The 21,920-nt window shown below is 42.4% G+C and overlaps 1 protein-coding gene across 1 annotated transcript in view; it reads left to right on the forward strand.

Moving 5' to 3' along the window:
• kcnb2b (potassium voltage-gated channel subfamily B member 2b) overlaps window positions 1-21,920 on the forward strand; it is an 87,347-nt gene that overhangs the window by 9,183 nt on the left and 56,244 nt on the right. The gene's annotated exons all lie outside the window — the stretch shown is intronic.

Raw genomic sequence — 21,920 nt, forward strand, 5'->3', positions numbered from 1 at the left:
TGTAATTAATCATGTATTTTGTGAGACGTGGAGACTTGGCGGCGTTCTCAAATAGCTCCTTTTCGCTCCACAAATAAATGAATAAATCCAGCAAATACTACATTTCTTCTCAACTAAACGGTGACTCAAAAAGAATTTGACATTTCTTTCACATTGTGTGAAAAGCATCATGGTATCATGTTTGAGGTTTCCAAATCCAGTTTTAGCAGGCATATGCCAACGCACCAACGCACCTGACTCAAATAAATGAGAAGAAGGCAGGTTTACAGTTTTGCAGTTGACGATAGATGAGCAGTTCTGAGTATATCTCTCAGTGTGGCTTACAAACAGTGTTCTTACATCAATGTCAGTTCAGTGAAGAGAAACATTGTGCAGCCAAATTTGCTGCTGGTACCCGTCTATCCATCTTGCATACAACTTGTCCAACTCAGGGTCACGGAGGGCTGGAGGCAGTCCCAGCTCATTTTGTGCAAAGTCATGGCACAGACTGCACAGGTCACCAGTCCATCACAAAGTTTTACGGATTTATGTCACATATTTGGTAGCAGGTATTAAACTTCATAGATTGCTAAAATCACACAGGTTGGAATCGCCGTCATGCTCACAAGGACCAGTTAGAGAACACAGATCTATTCTGAGTTTGCACTTTTAATGTATAGAATAATTGTTACTGGAGCAAAGAGTATTTGGAACATGCAGAATCACCTTTATAACACGAGTTGGTACATATACTGTACATGCAATGTGGTGATAGAACATAATTTATCGCTGTGGTTTTTGGTCTCCGCCGCTCTTTATCTTATTTTGTTGGCCATTTTGGGCATGGCAGATGACAGCGATGCTTTCTAAAACTTACATTTTTAAAGCAGATGCTTTGTCTTTTTCATTAAATTTAAATGATGCCCAGAGACTAGTGAGAGTGCACACTGGCACCGCATATCATAACACTAAAACAATTAACAAAACAACAATACACTTTCTGCAGAGAACAAAGATGTTTCTGTAGACCAGGGGTGTTAAACTCATGTTAGTTTCATCTTGATTGCAAATTGAAAAAGAAAAAAAAGAAAAAAACTAAACACTATGAACAACATGAAAACCTCAAATCCTCTTTATCGCACTTCTCTTCATGTGAATATTGACCCTCTTAGACTGCATGATTTCCGCAGCCTTCAACCTTCATTATTCCACAAAGTGATCCTCACAGTCAAGATTTAATACTCGTGCTATTTTGCCAGCAACAAAGCAGTTGGCATTCACTGCCCCTTGCTGCAATCTGCTGTACAGTTGTCTCTTTCATCTGCTAATCTTACTTAAACAGAACAAACCCACTGTGGCCAAATTACCGACAATCATTACTTTTATTTAGGAATTGCAGCTATGTTTTCCTATGCAAAATGATTGAGCAGTCCTTATTGGACTTTCTGCCTTGCATGCTTGACAACTCTCTTAGCGAGGTAGCATGTTCATCATTGTTTAAAATCCTCAATAACAGCGTTTTTCTTCTTGGCAAATAAAAGATTTTCTTTGTTTTTGAACTCCTTCCATTAGTAGTCTGTTATGTCTGGCCAGCCATCAACAAACGTGCAGAAGATGTTAACAGGTCTGGGGCCAAAAGAAGTGCCTGCTGTCTAAATGAGACATAACTTGCATTGAAGGCTGGGAGTGGCTGTATGTAGAACAGCCATAGATGGGGGCCGTCAGTTTGAGTGACACCCTTGGTAAGAGGCTAATGTGTCCCTTCCTCCTTGTCTCTCCTCTTACCTCCTCCCCGCCCTCGACTCCTGCCCTCAACCGCAGCCTCCTGGGAAGTTGGTCTACTTGTCTGTTGCTGTTTTTCTTCCCCCTGGAAGGCCTCAGGAATACGGCGAGATGGAAAGCGGACAGGGGGCAAGAAAAGAGTTGTCATTCTAAATGCTTCGTACACCAGGTCTCTATTACGTGCTTCAGTAGTCCCCCTCGTCACACACAGGCACACACTGTGTGCTCTCACCTCCCGGCCAGCCTTCCACATCTCTGCCCATACAATAATACACACATCAAGTTCTCAATACATGCAGCACACAAACTGGTGCTCCCGTTTGCGTCACAAACGCGCACGTACAGCTCTTTATCTGAAAACCTTCAAATATTGCTGAACTAGCGCCACTACATAATAAATGGTATGTGTATATATATATATATATATATATATATATATATAATATTTCTGCGTTATTCGTTCACAGGGTGAAAGCTGAATTGTGGTCGTCCTCTGCCGCTCCATCTCGGGAGCAATGGCATGAAAGTGCATTGGTATTCATTGTGGTGCTTTTAGATCTGGCTCTTTATCAGCCATGTTTATGATTTAACACCAGTGGTCGGAAGAGTGCTTCCTGACTGCCGGGCTCGTGTGTCCACTTCCTGTGGTGTGCCAGCACTGCAGCGCCGAGGTGACCTGCCATCGGCGCGATGATGTGAACCCTGTGTGGGTTTACACAAAGTGCACAAACAATTCAGACACCCTGAAAAACTACTGCCAGAAAAGAAAGCTTGTGTTGCACGTTAAGAACTCCTCACAGGCAAAAGGGATTTCCTCAGGAGCCCCTTCAGTCCTCCTCGAGCGAGCAAGCCCTCAGAGGCTCTTGGAAAAAAATAAAAAGAAAGAAAGTGTGTAAGCAACTTCATTTTACTTGTTTCCTCGGAAATGCTGTGTTTGCATAGTTTCCATGGTGACCGTGGTGTGCCATGGTGACTTATCGACACCCAAGGAGCAATTCATCTCTATACAGGCTGTGTGAGAGGCAGAGCAGCTGGTACCTCAGCCCCCACAACCAACCCCAAATGCAAATCTAAGGGAAGTGTGTTTGCTTTACATTATCGGCACAGTTCATGTGTCATTGAGCGGAGCTCGTTCTCAAGCTGCATGATTTTCTTTCTTCCAAATGCGGTGTTTATTGGTGATTTTCTGTCTGTGTGTAATGTAACAAAAGCTTTGACGCTCCGTGCTGACACCCGAGATGATTTCCCATTGTGCAGTGTCGCTTTTAAATGACTTCACACCGTCATGTTTAGCACAGTGGCTGCTGTGATCTGATGAGTGCAAAATGCCATTGACTTTAATTGCTCCAGGATGTAATACTTAGCTCTCCACCTCTCAAACTAACTGAAGTGGGGAGAAAGGCAGTGAAATTGGTGTATGAAAAAGAAAAGAAGACAGGTTTTTCAGGCCTCCCTGTTGTGGCCTGGCTCTCAGGGACGCTAACAGGGTCTCCAGAGTATCGGGGGCTCGCGCTTGCAGGATATAGGAGAGGTAATTAAAGTGATGTACAAGAGAAGGGAAACGGAGCAAATCAGTGGCAGGTTCAAAATGGCTGGAGCCGCTTGTTAGTCATTGCCCCATGGATACTGGGTGACGAAGCAGAAACTATTGTGATTGGGCAAAACACATGTCCCCCTCAACATCACCACCTCCTCCTCCTTTCTCTCACCTTTATCTATTTCTGTCTTTTATCCCTATTTCTGCTGCTCTCTGCTGGACTGCTTCCAGATTCCGGTGTACGCCTTACCCCGTTTCTCACTCTCGTGCTTTTTCTCTCGTGTCATTGTGCTTTTGGCGTCACTGTGGGCAGCGCTGCCAGCTGTTTGCTGTCTCCCTGCACCCCAGGAAGTGACAGAAGACATTATTCTATCTCCCGCTTTTTCCGCCGTGTTCGTGAGCCTCCCACATCTTTTCCGGAAGCCACAGGATTTCCTCGCTGCTGACCATCGTAAATCTTCAAATGCTTGGGTATAAAGGTGCAGTGTTGATCGTGCAAAAAGTTTACGCTCATACTTTCTCTCAAAATTCCCACCAAATTTTCACCCATTACTCGTTAAATCAATAACAATGACGAAAACAGAACATGTCATGCCAAGAAGTCATTTCTGGCTGAATCCTTCACTCCCTTGTGTTTTTTGCATTCTGAAATAAAAACAGCTGTTCAGATTCATTGGCTATAAAAAGTCTAATTCATGCTAGTTAGATGCTTTTATGATTAGACATCTGCTAAGTCTTCACATATTATCTACAACTGTTACACTTTCTGTTTTCAATAGAAGCTTATTTCCAGAGTTCACTCATCCCCATGACATGTAGACTATAGTAAATCCACTTTTAAAATGTTTTCATTAAAATATATCATTCCTACTTCTGTTGTATCTTTTTTTTTTTTTTTTTTTATTGAAATAGCTTCCAAAAATGAAAAAAAAAAAAATAAAACCTGCAGTGAAAAGGAATGCCTGAAGCTCTTTGGCAAACTCTGCACATAAAGGCCCAGCTGTGGGGCTAAACTGCCACTGCACCACCCAGGAGGTTCGTTTAATGTCCAATGATGTGGTTTCTTGTCTTGTCTCGAGTCTCCCTGGAAAGTTTTCCTCTGTGTTGCTCGTCTGGCAAGGTGAGAACTTGAGGCATCGATACTGGCCTTTAACTCCCTGGTGTGATCGTAATCAGCTTACTGCCAACGCAGGAAAAGACCCGGCTGGCCGGAACGGCACACGGGGTCGAAAAGACACACAGATCATGTGGATCATGTCGGTGTTAGCAGGCGGAGCGTCGGGCCAAAGGATCAGTGTGTAGCACGCCTGAAAGGTCGCGCAGCCTTTTTGGTTTTATTCCGGGTTGCAGGCGCTGACATGGATCTGTGCTCTCTGTTGTCCGAGAGACTTCAGCTCAGATTTTCTGTTTTTATGTGGCGCTGACAGCTCACCGGGGATCTGTCCTCCATCATCGCAGGATCAGGGAAGATTTAGGTCTTTTGGGTGTTGACATTTGGTGGAGGCTTTGCCAATCAATAAGGCGACACTCGGGTATTGACTGGTGTACTCAAAGACCCACGTCTCACTTTCTGAGTTGAAGCAGTGGTTGGCACACACCTGTACTTTTGCTCCTGCACTCCTGTGTTTTTGTGATATTTGCTGTTTCACTCCCTCAGTGGCAGCCTATAAAGAATATTTACGTCTGGAGTCTGATATTTATTTTTTTTCCCTTATCCTTACTTTCTCAGCATATTGGCTTCATGCGAATTTGTGATTCACCTTCTGTGACTCACCATTAAGTTGATTCTCTTTATACCCTTCTTTGATTATCCTCATCTCTTGTGTGAGATATACTTGTTCCCCTCTTTTTTCCCCTGCACTCCATCTTACCTTAGTGTCCTGTAATCTTTCACTCCACCTCCCAAATCGCTTGTTTCCTCTCAAAGTTCCGGAAAGAAAACAAGAAAAATGAGCTTTGAGAAGGATTAGGGTGCTGCTGGGATCCCCCATGTGATATAAACATCCAATAAATTCTATCGCTTTCATCTTTCCAAGATAGTTCACATTTTTGAAATTCCAGGTCAGAGCAAGATTTTTTAAATTACGATATATGCAAATAATACAACAGTGGTACTCAATCAATGTAACTAATAATGCTTTTAGCTTATTTTATCATGTGAAAAGGAAAACTAATACTGACTTTAAAATATTATTAGATTACAGTCTGTGGCATTTCAAAGATTTCCTTCAAAAACTACAGTATTATTCATGGGAAAGTGGAAAAATAATCCCTCTCCAGTTATAGTTATATAGTTATAAAGATGCGGTGTAAGGAAATTTACATTATTCATTGGCAAGATTCTGATTGGTTGGTCTACGGTCCTGAATAATGTAAAACTTTTGTAAATGGTTTCCAAAACAGCCTGATGGAGAGAAATCTGGACCGGGAGGAAAGATGAATTTGCAGAAAAGTCTTGTTGGGTCGAGAAGCGGTCTGCCCTCTCATTTATTTGTCTCGAGACTCTTCTTCTACCACATTTGCTGGACTTCACTTCCTATTTTGATTTGTTTTTCTTTGTTTGCTGCTACAATGATAAGACAAACCCACTGTAAGTCTGAGTTATGTCTTACACTCTTACTGGAGCTGGCCGCTGTTTCTGGCACTGGTCCTATTAAAGATTTTTAAAGTATACTTGTTTTGCAATAAATCCCCCTTAAGTAGTATGACAGTATCTAAAGGCCACCTAAGAGTGTGAACCCCCTTAGTTTCCACGTTCAGTTCCGATCTAATGAATAAGGTGTCTGAAAGTAAATAACAATACTAATGTTGATGGATGACTGGTGGGACTCTTCCCTTTGTCACGTTTTCACTGTTGCTATTCTTGTCTTTTTGAGTAGCTGTTTTCCCAACTGTGCCATTCGTCGTCTTCTTCCATTCAAATCAAACAAATTCCTCCTTTAAACTGCTTTAATATTGCATTTAAAGTTATTTTATGCTACAGCTAGAAATCATAAAGTGTAGTATTTAAATGCTTAACACTTGATGTGCTTAGAGGCTGATGTAATGAAAGCTCATCTTTAAAAATACCAACAAAGCTGCCAGTCCTACCCCATTATAACACATGGAGCAAGAGTAAACAACAATCTGAGATTAAAACCTGAAAATCTAGTCTTACTTTTCACGAGTTGGAGATTAGGAAGTCTCATTTAAACATATAGATGTAATATGAATGGGTAAAGGCTAATGCGGATTATAATGCAAAGCTTTAAATCGGGAAAGGCAGTGATTCATCCTCCCTCAGCTCCATGTTATTACTCCAATATGTATTTACTCCCTTTATTCACATGTCACAGTTGACAATACTGTGGCCTTTAATCCTAAATTCATCCAGCACCTTGAGGAATTTACAACATTTTTGAAATTGGAGTCAACTTTTAGCACAATAATCATAATAATCATTGCCTAAATTTTCTTTGTTTTTATGTTCCGGCACAATAGTTTTGTCTTTCTTTAAAAGTAGCACGATGTCATCCACTGGAATCACTTTATGCGGTTTACTGATTTGAGAGTGGTGAACGAAATCTGTTTAGAATACATCAATTAAAAAGTAGGAAAGCTGTTGTTTGAGCCTCACACTCCGAGCACTTTACTTCATTACTGATAAAATGAGTCTATTAAGCAGTCTTTAGCACTAAAGATACAGGTGTCTAGAGATATGTTACTGAGGAATAGTCAGTTCAAAGTAACAAAAAAAATAATTATTTTATTTCAACTTTAATTTTGTACATTTTCATATACACTATAATATCGTTCGTCTTATGTATGTGGGCTGGCTGCACAGCACTGTGGTGGTTGTCATCCATTCAATCCGGGTGGAGCTTAGAGGCCTCTGTGGCGCTTGCATGTTCTCCCTCTGCATGTAGGGGTCGACTGTGGGTGCTTTGGTTTCCTCCCACAGTCCACTAACCTGAGCCAAAAATGGATAATGCACAACTGAAGATTCATAGAATGTTTGGTTCATGTTTCCTCTTTTCTCTTGTATGTCGGTTTACTCACAGGCATATAGATTCGTCCAGCAGGTGGATCTTCTTGAAGTTAAAAGAAGTTGCGTCAGAGGAGTGCTGTTCATGCCTAATAGTTTAAAAGACTCATAAATATTTATTTTTAAATGTTTGCCATTTCAGCAAATTTAAGAAGTGCACCCATTTAATTATGATGGTCGAATTTGTCTTAACTGAACACAAGAAATTCCCCAACTTGCTCTTTCCTAATTGAAACCTCACGTCTGTTTTCAAGGATTAGCGGGTGTAGGGACGGATAAATCCAGCCTCCTGTCGGTCTCACTGGCCCACAGACACACCCCCAACCTGATGGGCTGTTACCCTAATCTTGTCTGACGACACTGCCAAGTCTAAGGCCAGAAATTAACATCCGGGTTACATGGTGTCAGCTGCGACGTCCCGTCTGCCCGTCATCACGACAATGACACGGTGGTGACGGCAGCGAATCAATTAGCATTGCTGACATATATCAGATTAAGGCTAAACAGGGCCAAAGGCGAGCTCATTAAAATGGTTGTCTGTTTGGCCCGTCTGATCGGGCGAAGCACAGGCTTAATAGTCTCGGGTTGGGGAAGCATGGGATTGTCTAAACACATGTAATCTGGTGCGATTATCTTCTTCGTCTTCAACCTGAAGAAAATCCTGAGAAATATGGAGGGATGGTTAGCAGTGGACATGAAGACTAATAGTTACTTTTGAACTATCTCAGTGAACTTTTCTACAAGCTTCCAGGATATTTGTGCTCATTTTTTGTGGTATATACATGAGTGGACACTAATTAAAACAGAAGTCAATGAAGTGTGAATATTTAACTTTTATTGTTTGGTCATTTATAACATTACCCCAAATGCTAAAATTTCAAATCTATCCATTCATCATTTTTCCCCACTCGATCCATGTTTGGGTTTTGTGGGACTGTAGCCAATCACATGTTTAGAAGGTCTGCAATGATGCAAGACATCTGTATGATTTTCTTTTCATATATTTTTTTCAAAATTTATGTATCAGATACTAAATATAGAGTTACTGGCCAATGTGTACTTGTATGCATGCCCATTTGCATGTGACCATGGGTTTTTTCCGCACATGTGCCTGAATTCCTGCTCGGTTTCAGGTGGTGTAGCCTCAGTCGCTGCACAGAGTCTTCCTATTGGTCCCCACAGGGCCCTGCACTGAAAAGACGCAGTAAACACAGCCCAGCGATTACATTAGCACACACTGCATCCACGTGTGCACGACGATGTGCATGTTGGGTAGGAGTGCAAATGCAGCACACTGCAGCCAGCCATGTAGAACATTGCATGGGCAGCCTCATGCAAAGCACGTCTGCAATGTAAGCGCTCTGCAGAAAGAGTGGAGCTCCATTCACAAGAATACATTAAAGAGGATCTGAGGAGTGAATGTCATACAAATTTCCCTCCACTTTTCTCGTACTTTAATTCTCGATTAAACATGAGCTACGGGCGAGCTAATACTTTGCTGAGACAGTTTCTTCTGAGCTTGTATGGTATGATAATGAAATCTCCAATCTTATCAGACATAGATATCTACTCTAACAAAGCACTCATTCATATACTTCTGAGCACTATATGAGTTAGGAAGGTGGGTGTACTTTGATATGAAATATTCATAGATAAGACATTTACTGGAATTGCAACAAAGTGCTTGCAGATGGAAATAGTCAGTTTTGGCTACAGGGAGGAAGAAAAGCATTGCAGATTGCCCAAGAACAGGGGACTACCATAGTCAAGAATCCAGAGCCGCTTGTTACAAATTAATGTGGTGTACAGTGCACCGATTCAGAGGGATAATGCATTTAAACCAAGGACTAAGTGACTATTATGTCCAACATTTTACTCATGACTTCTGAACTCCTCTCTGAGACCACATAGAACAGTCAACATAAAACTCAACACAAAACACAATGCCGAAGTCCAATCAATAGCTCCTAAATAATTTCCTAACTCAATTTATTTGATGTTTGGTTCCATCTAAGAGCCTCATCAATATTGCTGTCAAATGGAATAATGTTGTATTTTGCTGGTGCCACCCCCCCCCCCCCCCCTCCCCCCGCTACTGCAAATTGAGGTAAATGTTTAATGACCATGTGTGTTCAGTCTGTGCCTTGAAGTGCACCACTCTTTACAAAGGCACATGTTTGGTACTTCAGATGAAAGCCTCTACTTTTCCCAGTGGCGGTACATGAATCTCACATCTTACAGTTCCTTCCTTCATGAAATCCTCCCATCACAGCCATGTGGCATCTCCCAGAAATGAGATTGTACTGCATATCAATGTTTATGTATACTCTACATACATGTGAGGGATATTAGCATGTTGCTAACCAGTCCAAATGAGAGACGAGGCATCAGAATAGAACAAGCACAACCTGAAACATGCACCGGTCAGCGTATCAAGTTCAGTTTGGGATACTTAGTTATCTACTTGTAGAGGCGTATAGTGCCAGTGTACCTGCATCCTCTACAGGCGTTATTGCTTTCTCTCCACATTCACTTGCTTCATCTCTTTCCAACATGCTACTTTATATTCTCCTTTTTTTCCCCTGATGTCGATCCCTTTTTCTGGAGTCTATTTGCTTCCGCCCACGTGCCCACCCACTATCCTCTCCTCTATCCAGCAGAGAAATCTGCCCTATATTTTACCTCTCCCCTGTGAAGGACACTGCATGTTGCCTCCTTGTAGCCATTCCAGACTTGATTATTTTGTTTATACTCTGATATTTTGTGATGGTATTCAAAAGCGTCTATTAAAGTGCTTGAAATGGTGCCCTGGGTTATGCAATCCCTTGACCTGATTGAACTGTAAATGACAACCTCGCAGTGGCAATCGTCCAAGTCATCACACCACCTAATCGCACAAGGCAACTTAGGTAAATTAGCGACTGAGCCGTGCTCGTGCTAATCTGGCATGAATCTAGAGAGGGCTATTTAAAGTTGAGTTTCCACTGTGACGAGTCAAATTTAGCGCAGCTACAGAAGTGTATGAATATCACTAAATCATCCTGATAACCTAATCCTTTCTTTGTGTAGTCATGCAGAGGGCAGATATTGTGGAGATGGAGCTAGAGGTTGGGAGGATGTACGTGTGTTATAATAAGCTCTGGGATCTCTGGCCGGAGCAGAGCGAAAGGGAAATACAGTTTACTTCAAAAACACAAGAATGTGATGGAGTGGGAAACACACGCATGAGGCTTTGAATGTGCAGGATTGCAGCTTGTGTTTATGCTTGTCGATAAAACGGAGAACGTGCTCAGAGAAGATGTGAAACTTGTCTGGGGTTAAAGTTGAAGCAGCTTCAAACGAGGCGCAGGGAGTGCTCGACTCAGATAGCGGGGTGGTTCAACACAACGCACTCCCACACAACTGAACTGCCTCCAAGAAACTCAGCAATCCCCCGAAAGTGACATTTGCTATTTTCCAAAACACGAGTACAGATTACAAAGGGATGCATGTGAGTTTCTGTAACCATTTCTGTAAGGCCGAGCACTATTCATATTGCCACTGATTAGCATTCTTTTCATATTTGTCGGAAATTTCATTTGACTTTTATGTCATTTTGTTTATATCCTCATGCAGGGTCATATCAGTGATGGGTGGAGCGCGTTTAGTAGAGTACAGAAAAGGTGGAGATGTGAAGAGGTGGAATGTGGGACAGAGTTGATGAACTGTAGCACAGAAAACAAAATGTAAATGTGGGGATGTAAGATAAAAAGGGGGAGAGGCAGAGTATGAGAGATCAGAGAGAGACGTGGGAAATGAAGGAGAGACGAGCGAGGGAAAGAGGAAAACAAGAGAAAGTGGGTTGTAGGGTGGGGGGGACTAATGCGTCCTTCATGGGGTAAGGCTGGACCGAAATGGCTCAGCGTGGAGCTAAATTGACTCCATTACAAGAGCAGCGCACCGGAAAGCATCAGTGACATCACCCACCATCCCAGAGAAGGCCCATCCGACTCTCAGAGGGAATGACAGGAACAGTGTATCTACAGGATGCAGCAGCCGCTGTGGTTTAGGCGTGTTTACTGCTGCTTTGCATGTTGTACAAGTGAGACTTGGGGGGGGGGGGGGGGGGGACAACAACATCTAATATGTAATATGATGGTTGTGAGCCAACAAAGTCAGAGTATGAGTACTGATTCTGAAGTGGACTCAGACACCCAGTTTTGCTCGCATGAGGTGAAACATTGAATGTCACATTGATGTTTTGCTATTTGAAACGTGAGCGGAGATTGACCGTGGTGCAATGGCCGCCAACTGTACAAGAGATAAAATATCAACTCCGGGGCCTTTTCAAATCACTTTACTCATGTTTACAATTTTAAGATTTGTACTTTGTCACGTTTTTAATAGAGTTTCATGCTAAACTTGGATATTTTCATGCCTGAAAAACAAAATATCTTGAGCTTATTTGTCTTTCAGCTGCTCCCTTCAGCATTCACCACAGACTCCTCTACTGTTACACCAGCCATGAATATAATTATGTATCTTCTCCGAGGTCTTCCTCTTCTCCTCCTGCCTGGCAGCTCCATCTCCAACACACTGTGTCCAATATACCCACTATCTCTCCTCAGCACACGTCCAAACCATTTCAATCTGGCCTTTCTAGTTTTTATCTCTAAACTGCTCAACCTCAGCCAGCTGTCTCCTCTGTTGTGTTCAATTTTAATCCTCTTCATCCTGCTCACTCCCCAGTAAACATCTCAGCATCTTCATTTCTGCCACCTCCAGCTCAGCTTCCTCTCCTTTAGACAGTGTCACTGTGTCCAGCTCATACTCCACAGCAGGTCCTTCTGCGCCTGCTTCATCCTGTCTTCCTGCTCTTCTGCCACCTCCTTGTTTTGCACTGTCCATTGCTCTGGATGGTCAACCCATTCAACTTAATCGTCCCTCCATTCCCACTTGCCTCCTTCTTATTGACCCACCTTCATCCCTCATTCTTCCAGTGCAGACCTACGCCTTCTTTTCCACCTGCTCTCTACTCTCAGCACACGTCTACTCTACTTTCAGATAGATTACAATGCCATCTGTAACTGATGTGGCCCACAGGGCCTGACCTCCACCACTTATGAATTATTATTTCCTGTGTGGAGTTTACACATAGTCCTTGTGCTTATGTGGGATTCTGTTTGCACTCCAGCTTTCCTCCAGGGTCCATAAATTCACATTAGGTCAATTAGCAACTCAAAATTGGCTGTAGGTGTGGGTTTATTCGTAAACGGTTGCCTCTCTATGCGAGCCTGTGATGGACTGCTGACATGTTCAGGGTTTAAACTTCTTTTTGCCCAAAGTCAACTACCAATGATTCCTATCACTTACTGTTCTGACTTGGAAAGTTTATATATCATATCTTCATCATAAAAGTCTATGAAACTCAACAATATTGAAAATTTGGGCATTTGGGAATAACTTATAACTGCCATTCATTCAGCAAAATATCTCACTTATAGCTCATGGCCATCCTGTCGTAGTCGAATACAGATTTATGGTGTTAATATTAAACAAAGTGGAGGACTTGTAACTGCAAACTTAGCATAAACCGTTTTGTTTTTCCTCTGTGTCTATTTTTCAGACGCAATGCAGTTACAGAAGAAGACACCTCGGGCAATATTCCACACATTTTATACATCATAATACATAAATAGCTTTTTTTTTTAAATAATAATGGGATGTTGCCTCACACTCTATAAGTCATATCCATATGAATGGGTGAGAAAGGCCTCTGTGTGTGTGACCTTATCACTTTACATGCGGCTCGACTTGGATCACGTATATAACTTGGTGAGTTTCACAGATGACAGGTGCAATGTCTGTGCAACACATTCAACCATCAACACCTGCAAAAAAAGAGAGTAACCAAATACAAAATGTAGTTAAATATTCTGTCCTAAATCCTACCTGCCAGCCCGGATCAACAGCACCGCACTGGAATTTCTATCGGCTGTTTTCCAGTGTCACATTGCTCATGCAATGGCTTAAGAGAAGGTCATGCGACCACAACCATCACCATCACATGCCATTGTGTCATGTTCTTTGTGTATTTGTTCACTAATGCACAGATCCATATAATGCTCCTTAACTAGGCCTCATTACTAGCATAGTGACAGAGTGTGGTTGGAGTTAATCTCCTTTGTGCACTTCCTAATCTTGGTACTCCTTCTATGCCAGCGTTCATTCTACCTGCTCTCCAATGTCATTTTTAACACGTTGCCATTCATTTTTGCTACTTGATGCCTCACAGTGTGTTCCAACTGTTGACTCATTCCACTGGGGGCTTCCTCTGAGTTCAGATCCCTCAGCGTTATTTATAGAGGCAGAAAGGACAAGAGGGAAGATGTAACCAAGACAACAGTGAATACTTTCACACTTCACACTGAATTGGGCTGAATGTAAAAGAAAGCATACAATTATGTCTCTTCCCGCACTGTGATACAGCTGCGTGATTATAGAGGCAAAACACGGGCAAGCTGGTGAGTTCATCCAAACACAAGAGCGGAACATATTGTGCTGTCGGTAACCACCTTTCAGACAGTGACATTTTGTAAACACTTGTGTTTGTCTCGGTTTTCGCCGGTCCTTGGGTTTCAAGCTCGTGCCAAACCCTTGTAAAGTGGTGTTGCTAGCGGCTGAGCCTCCACTCACCGTTGTCCAAAGTAGCCAACCCTTACTGGTCTCTTGGCTTTGCAATTTTGATGAGCAGGTATAATGAACAATGAACAAGGGCGGCAGGAAAATATGGTATGCACCAGCGAGCAACTGATTAGGGGAGGTTAGAGGAGTAATTATGCAGCTGTATGGAGTAGTTAATTAAAAAGACCACTTGGCAGATCAAGCGTGTTAGACACACATAGCACAAGATGGAGGCGCCTCGCCACAGCTCCGGCCAGAACGGTGGCAATTGTGCAGCTGCGTGCTTTCTGGCCACCAGCCCAGGCCATGGCTTGTGCCCATGGCCTCTTCTCCACTTTCCCGATCAATCCCCGGCCCTTCTACAAAGCCAGAGCACCTGCTGTCTGTTTTCACCCAGATGACTTTCCGTCTGCTTGTTTTTGAATTTTCTATGAAAAGTAACCCCGGGTGACACAAAGGAGGGAGACCCTCTCATGGTTAATGCAAAGGAGCTACGTTGTCTACTCGTCTCATCTCTCCGGTCCTTTCCATTATTGATGTCTTTTTCCAGAGGAATTGCTCGGCAGCTGATTTCACCCGGGCTGGTCTTGATCCATGAGTGACCGTCATAGATCACTGATCTATTTGGAAGAAGCTCTTCTGCTATTCTTCACAGCAGAAGTCAGTAGTTTTCTGGTCGTATCTCAAATTTCTCCTGGACTACAGTGGCATACAGTATTACTTGATTATTTGATCCCTCTACACAGGCTCTAATTCTCATCTTCATCCCTCTGTAATCTTTTGTGTTGAAGAGGGCAGCAACAACAGAGATGATGATTTGGGTTTGGTGAGTTGTAATTAAAGCGTCAGAAGAATGCACAAGGACATTCTGGTCTTTCCAATTCACTTAACCCTTGTTATCTGCACTGATTTGATCTGGTGCCCCCCCTCCTTACTCTCATTAGCAGGGCAATTATCAAACAGAGCCTCAAGCCACAGAACAGGAACACAACATTTGGTAAAGGAGGACAGCTCTGTTATCATACCTTTATTAATTAGAAACACTCCGACTCAGCATTTGTTAGCCACTCTATTGTTCTCTCGTTGAAGCTCCTGGAGGAGAATGTTAGAGAAAAATGAAGACTTGTATGTCTCACACCCACACCCTTGTATCTCCGGTCCCGTGCCTCTCCTCATTTGCAAATAACAGAGTGATTCTGCCGAAACAGTGGTTCCTGTGGCCCCCATCATCATGGGGCAGTGCTCCGTCACCACAATTAAAGCTTTATGTTTCAGGTCGACAGGTCTCGTACTTCAGAGGAGGTGAAATGAAAGACGCCGCCTGCTAAAAGGGTCTCATGGGAAGAAATGTGTTGAAGGAAAAATGGACAGAGGGCAGGCTTGCATTGGCAGTTTAGGGGGATTATTTGTCCTTGCATTTATGCTAAATAGGAAGTTTTCCACCTCACAGTAAAAATCTGGATGATAAAGGAAAATAGAAAGAAAGAAATGGAAAGGTAGTCCTTAGACAATAGAGAGGGAGGGAATGAAGAAAGATTGAGTGGCAATGAAAGTAAAAATAGAGGACAGGGGTCTTTTGATGTTTGGCTCTTGGTGAGAAGCCTCCCTTTATCATTCAGGTGCACTTTTCCCAGATTTGAAATGGGCTGAGTCGGACGGCTCTTTGGACTTCTCCGACGCCTATTTCCCTATCAAAGAACAGTACTTCTTAGAAACCATGACTGCAGGGCTGGCTGACTGTCGGTTTATTTAAATGAATCCAGCTTTCATGCCCGCTGGTCAGGGAGTCCTGTGCATTTCTATTTTATGAATTGAAAACTGACTTACCGACATACCTGGCAGTAATTCTGTTTTTGTTTTTCTTCGGTTGCATTCAAGATCTACCCCTGACCCACACAGCAACAGATGCTACTGTTTGACTGGAATGAGTTTTCATCCAGTATTTATTTCAACATCCGGAAGCACAGCTGAGGCTTGCCTGGAATTTAGCCTTGTTGTAATTTTACTTCCCAACTATCAGCTTCCCTGTTTACTATTCTTTTCCTCCAACCGTATCAGACCTGTATTGAGTTTCTGCAAAGGCAAACTAAATGTCACCCACCCGCCACTAATTCACATTTGCATTCAACAAACTGCAAACTGTGGTGTTTTACTTCTAATAGTTGGCACTGGCAGAAACTGTTCATTATAAAAGGTGTCTACTAAGCAAGACAGCAATTTTCTGCATTTTTGATCACTTTGAAATGCAGGATGTTTTAATTATGGCAAAAAGTAATGGAACAAAAGAAGCGGAGCCCCAGTTAACTGTCAGATGAAGAATTTCAGGTTCAAGGCTGCACATTTCTATCAGGGAACACTTGATGTTTTATACAAGATGGTGGTGTTAAAATTCATTTTTCCCTGTCATTTTTCCATTTTTCTTACAGCATTCAGTTTTCATGGTTGTTTGGTTTGCCGTTTGTAGCTTAAAAAATGAATAGGAGGATGAAATTGCCTGTTAGGCCTAAATATATCCAGCAGGAGGTAAAGTGTGTTTTAAAGTGGCAACAGACAAAGGGACTCCTGTCCCACCAGGGTTTATTTTTATGTTTGGAGTGCAGGGCTGACTTCTCTCTGCTCTACCTGTCCTGTGACGGTGGCAGACTCCCCCTCATCCTCCTGCGATCCCACCCACTAAACAGCAAGCCGACGTGGCCGCAGGCAAAGTTAGCCTGGCCGCTATAGAAGAGGATGTACACACACACACAAATAAAGAGTCAGGAGGAGGAAAATCAGGAGATGCTGCTGTGAAAAGCATGAGACGAACCATAACCAAGATTAATAAAGGAGGAGAAAGATGAAAAGGAGGATTGAAGGAAGACAAAAGGGAGAACTTAAGTGGTTGAGCAGAGATGTAGGAGAATGGAAGAAAGAAAGGAAGAGATGAGGTGATAGAATACAGTACAGACAGCTGAGTCACTTGGCTTCTGTCTGAATAATCAGACATTGTTATTCATGTGGAGCAAGCTGCTCCACACTGCCACGGGCCATGTGCAAAAGCTGAATGACTGCAAAGAAAGCGAATCACAAGCTAATGGACTTCTGTTGGAGTGCGAGGAAGCACTCAGAGGGAAGCTATGTGGATGTGCACACTGTTTACTTGGTGACATTTGCAACATCATCGTGGTTCATTATTGGCAGTTTCTTTGTGTTTTTATTTTTTTTCGTGAGTGTGTGAGCCTGACCAAATAACAGAAGAGCAATGAGAGAGCAAAAGAATTGGCAGCTTTTCTTTTATACTTTACCTGACTGGGAGTATTAACCTGTTTTCACTGCGAGGGTGCCGACGGTTTGAAAAGCAATCTCTCTTAGATTATTCCCTTCTCTTGTATTTACTTCACAGGGAACAATAACTCGATATTGCATAGCCAGACCAGACACTCATGGTGATGTGCATGAAAATATTTACACCCACACCTCTATTCAGAAACATATAAAAGTCCCGATGACACGCTCCACTGAGAATTATTGTGGTATATATATAAATACATCAAATAATCATGCTCCATGCATGAATACACAGTTTCCCTTTCTCTTTAATGTTCATGCATTGAGGCAAACAGACACACATGTGTCTTCGTCTCTCATCAGACCTCATAATGGTCTGACATGCCATCTGAATCCCCCGTAAGAAGTAGAGAACCAGGACCTGTGAACTATGTGTGAGGCTGTAATAACATCTTTTAATATTTCACCTGATATTAAGACTAATCTGCAAAGTGTCTCCATATCCCGATACTGTATGTGGCGTTAAGCCTTATAATGCACCGCCTCAAAAACTGGCTCTATTATCCATGTGTTTTAAGCTAGTAATCATGCAGTGGCCTATTATATCCACCTCTTCAAGTCACACACTGCTGCAGACCATCAATTATGAACAAATACAGGGGGTTGATGTCTTGCTGAGCAGCTGGATATGATACGTGGAGAAGGGAGCTGGTAAATTTGCTATTCTATGTGTAGTTTCAGCCTCTTCTGAATTTACTGCTTCACCTTATCCTGGCAGAAAGAGCATAGTGCGAAAGATACATGTTCTACATCATTAAATCATTTAAATGTTGAGTGATTTAACTACAAAAGTATTGAAATACTCATTACAGTTCAATAACTGAGAATACATTTCTGTTTTCTACTTAGTCGCTCTGGGTTTATCCATCACATTGTATAACCTGCTGAACATTTGTTTTTAATTAGTCTGGACTGTTTAGGTAATAATTTCGCACCTCTTTATTTTTTTGGTATACTTTATTGATCCCTCTTGAGGAAATTATTTCTCTGCATTGAACTCATGCTATTTGTAGCAGCGGTTGGCTGCCACAGTGTGGTGACAGGGAAACTTCAGTGGCCTTGCTCAGGGAGCAACAGTTGTGACCTGGGGTTGGAACTTGCAAACCTCAGCTCCCAAGACTGCTTCTCTAACCTCTAGACTCCTGGGCAAAGGTTCACACATGCAGTTACTGCATCAAAACTCGGGTTTGTAACCTGGTTTCTGTACACAGCATTTCAGAAAATCTTTGTGTGGAGACAGAATGGGAGAGTGTTTCGAAAACATTGCACTGTGGAAGTCGTTTTCAAGAAATGTAATTTTTGCTGACTCTGGATGTCATTGTTGTGTACACCAACAGCCAAAATGCAATAAAATGTTTCTATTTTCAATTGAAAACATTGCTGCAGGCCCATTTACATGACTTGGAGCCACTGAAACGCTACTTTTTGAAAACACCTCTCAAGGTGGAACATTTTGAAAAGTTTTGGCAGCTGTAGTAGACACTTCTGCAGGTGTAACTTTTCGAAAACAAAAAAAACAACAACATATAAACAGGGTCTCATAAGTTTATTACTTGCTACACAGTATGACATGGATTTCATAAACTTTGGGTACGACTGTAAGTTTGACTGCACAATGTTGCTCTCCATTGAATTTGGAGGTGAAAGCCACTACGATGTACTTCAGGACACAAGAAGAAAAATGTTATCCTGCACAGCGTCTCCATACTCCACTGATGCCTTTAGAAAATAAATGATGCCAACAAAAAATTGAGCTGTTGTTCTTGTACCATTTATGTGCAGGGAAGAAGCTCAGCATGAAATTAGATGGAGAGTTTGGAAGTGGTCCAACATTTCAGAAAACTATTGTTTTGATTCAGCGCTGCTGTATCTTTGATCAGACATTTCCCCTGCACTTCTATTGGTTTGTGGCTTGTGGCAGAAGTCATATTATGCAGTGCAGTGAGGTGGTGATCGTCACACTTCCGACACTGTCACAAGACGATGCCTGGCTGTTTGCAAAACTGTCTCATTTTCCAACATAACTAACCCACGATCAAGGATATCTTCACAATTGCTTATCATCCGTCTGTGTAAAGCAGCCTTAACGTTCATGTTGGCATTTGTAATGTTGCATGTTGTACACTCACACACACACACACACACACACACACACACACACACACACACACACACACACACACACACACACACACACACACACACACACACACACACACACACACGGTATCATCCCTATGTCTTTTGCAACTTTCACTTCGTTACAAGTACAAAAACACAAAATAGCACCAGCATCATCGCTGCTACATGGCATGAACACTTTGCTTACGCAAAAAAATTCCTCAAAGTGATTTAAGGATCCTCAGGACTCTAAAAGATGCCTTTGCAGCTCCTGTGTAACTCCTCACTCGTATCCATACACTGAAAAACTTTAACAAGAATGTTTTCAGGCTATAAAAAAAAAAAGAAACAATCCACAATTGAAGTATTTGCCCTCCAAGATAAAGTTCAAAGGTCACTAATGGCTGGTCTTTAGCTATTATGTCTTGCTTAGTTGTAAACTTGCCTCAGGGTAGATCCTCAATGCTAAGATCCACTGTATATCTCCCGAGACATCTCACTACTCAGTTAATTGGAATGAAATGAAGCACAACCTGCCTCTATTCTGTAATACTTTAACGTGGCAGCCCTCTCAGGTAGAGTCAGGTGCACATGATGAGTGATTTGTTGTCGTCATTATGCTCAACGATTTACCTGTGCTTAGGGAACAGAAAGCAGCCATCAGTGAACGCTGAAAATTGGGGAACAAGTTAATATAAATTCTAACAGACATTAGACGCTGTTGTCTAATTTGTTCAGAAACTCAGGCAAAGGTTCCTAAGTGGGGTTTTAATTTGACACATGGGTGTGGAGGACGGTTTTGGGAGTCGTTAACAGTTTGGGGGCCATTCTCGACCATATTTTTCTCCTCACAGAAGCTATTATTCTGTTTCATTTGTCACATGAGGCGTGCAGGACAGCCCTTTGATTAATGGGGCCTTTATGCGGGTGTGCACCCCCCCCTTCCGTCCCTGTCTTCATTTCATCCCTCTCGTTCCCCTCTTTCCCATATCTCTTCACTCAATTCTCCATGCTTGTTCTATCCGGCAGAAGCAGCCGAGCATTTGGTGAGTGATGTGTCTTTGCCTCTTATTTTGGATGACACATAACGGGCATAATGCTGGATGCTTTCCTGTTTGATAGAAATTTGGAGTGGGTGTGAGCGGATGGCTGTCAGTCACCTTGAGAAGCAGAGATAGATACTGTAAACACATAGTACAAAGATGTCCTATATATTGTACATCATCAATTAATATTTTCTTTAAGGGCTTGTCTATATGTTCAGTCGGTCTACAGTGATTATGGTGCCTAAAGTTTTGGAAACAATTCATATACAATATACGACCATTATCTGGTGGATCGGGCTGGTTTATATTCTGTGCCCTCGATCAAAAGACTCAATCGTCCATTTTTTAAACACATTTTCAGCCTTTGTTTTTGTGTGAAAAAAAAAAAAACTTCTGGGAAAATAACACTGGCTGCCTCCCCTGACCCTCTTCGTCACCTCCCATCTCTGGAGGATGAGGAGATGGCAGTAATTAGCCACCCTGTAGAGATTGGGGTGACATTAGCCTTGGTCTAATTTAACGCAAGCTGATTATATGACCCTCTGACACACCTGAAGGGTTTCATTGGTGGATAAAAGGACGTGAGTTGAATTTTGGGGGTCTGCCCGGAGCCAGACTCTAATGAAAGCCCTCATCGAGTATTTTTTTTTATGACAAATGCCCGTTCAATTAGGAAGTAGTAAGGAGACGTAATGAGATTTCGATATGTAGCTTGAAATAACCAAAGCAATATAGAAGGTTCCCCATATTCTCTTACGATCAAATTACTTGCTGTTAAAGGAGGGACCATCTTCCATGTGGCTGTTTCTCCACGATGGGAGTTAAATGCATGCCGTTTGTATTTGGCAGGCTCGCTTAATGGTCAAGAGGCCCTGCTGTGATCTTCTATTACAATTGAATGTTGTAATTTGCTGTACTCTACATGAAAGCCATCATTAACGTGAGCAGCTGAACGATGCTTTGTTGCTGATTGCAGGAAGCAGCGCGGGATCAGTTGTATCGCAGCGCAGTTCAAAGGCTTTTTATAGATTCACATGCGAGCACATAGAGCACATTCACCATATGCTCATTAGGTCATTATCGTACAGGATTATCGCATTACATGGGCAAACCACACATACAAAGAACACAATTGCAGCGATAATGTGTGAGTACACAGTGAGGCTCATCCCTGTCCCGGTCTTGTGTCTCAGGAAATATTGACTTTATTACTGCACCACTGACGGCTCCACCCACTGATAACCATCGGCTGCATCAGCCGCCCGTCTCAAGCACGTTTCAGTTCATTAACAAGGCCATTATCACTGACGATGCTTATCAGAATGGGATGGACCCTGAACATGGACGTGCATGCGGAGGTCTGTGGGGAAAATTATTATAAGTGTCAAGGACTTGATGTCTTTCCTGCCGTCCAGACTCAAGGTGTCCTGCGTGGGTTTGT

This window comes from Lipophrys pholis, assembly GCF_963383615.2.
Source record: "Lipophrys pholis genome assembly, chromosome: 20".
NCBI lineage: Eukaryota > Metazoa > Chordata > Actinopteri > Blenniiformes > Blenniidae > Lipophrys > Lipophrys pholis.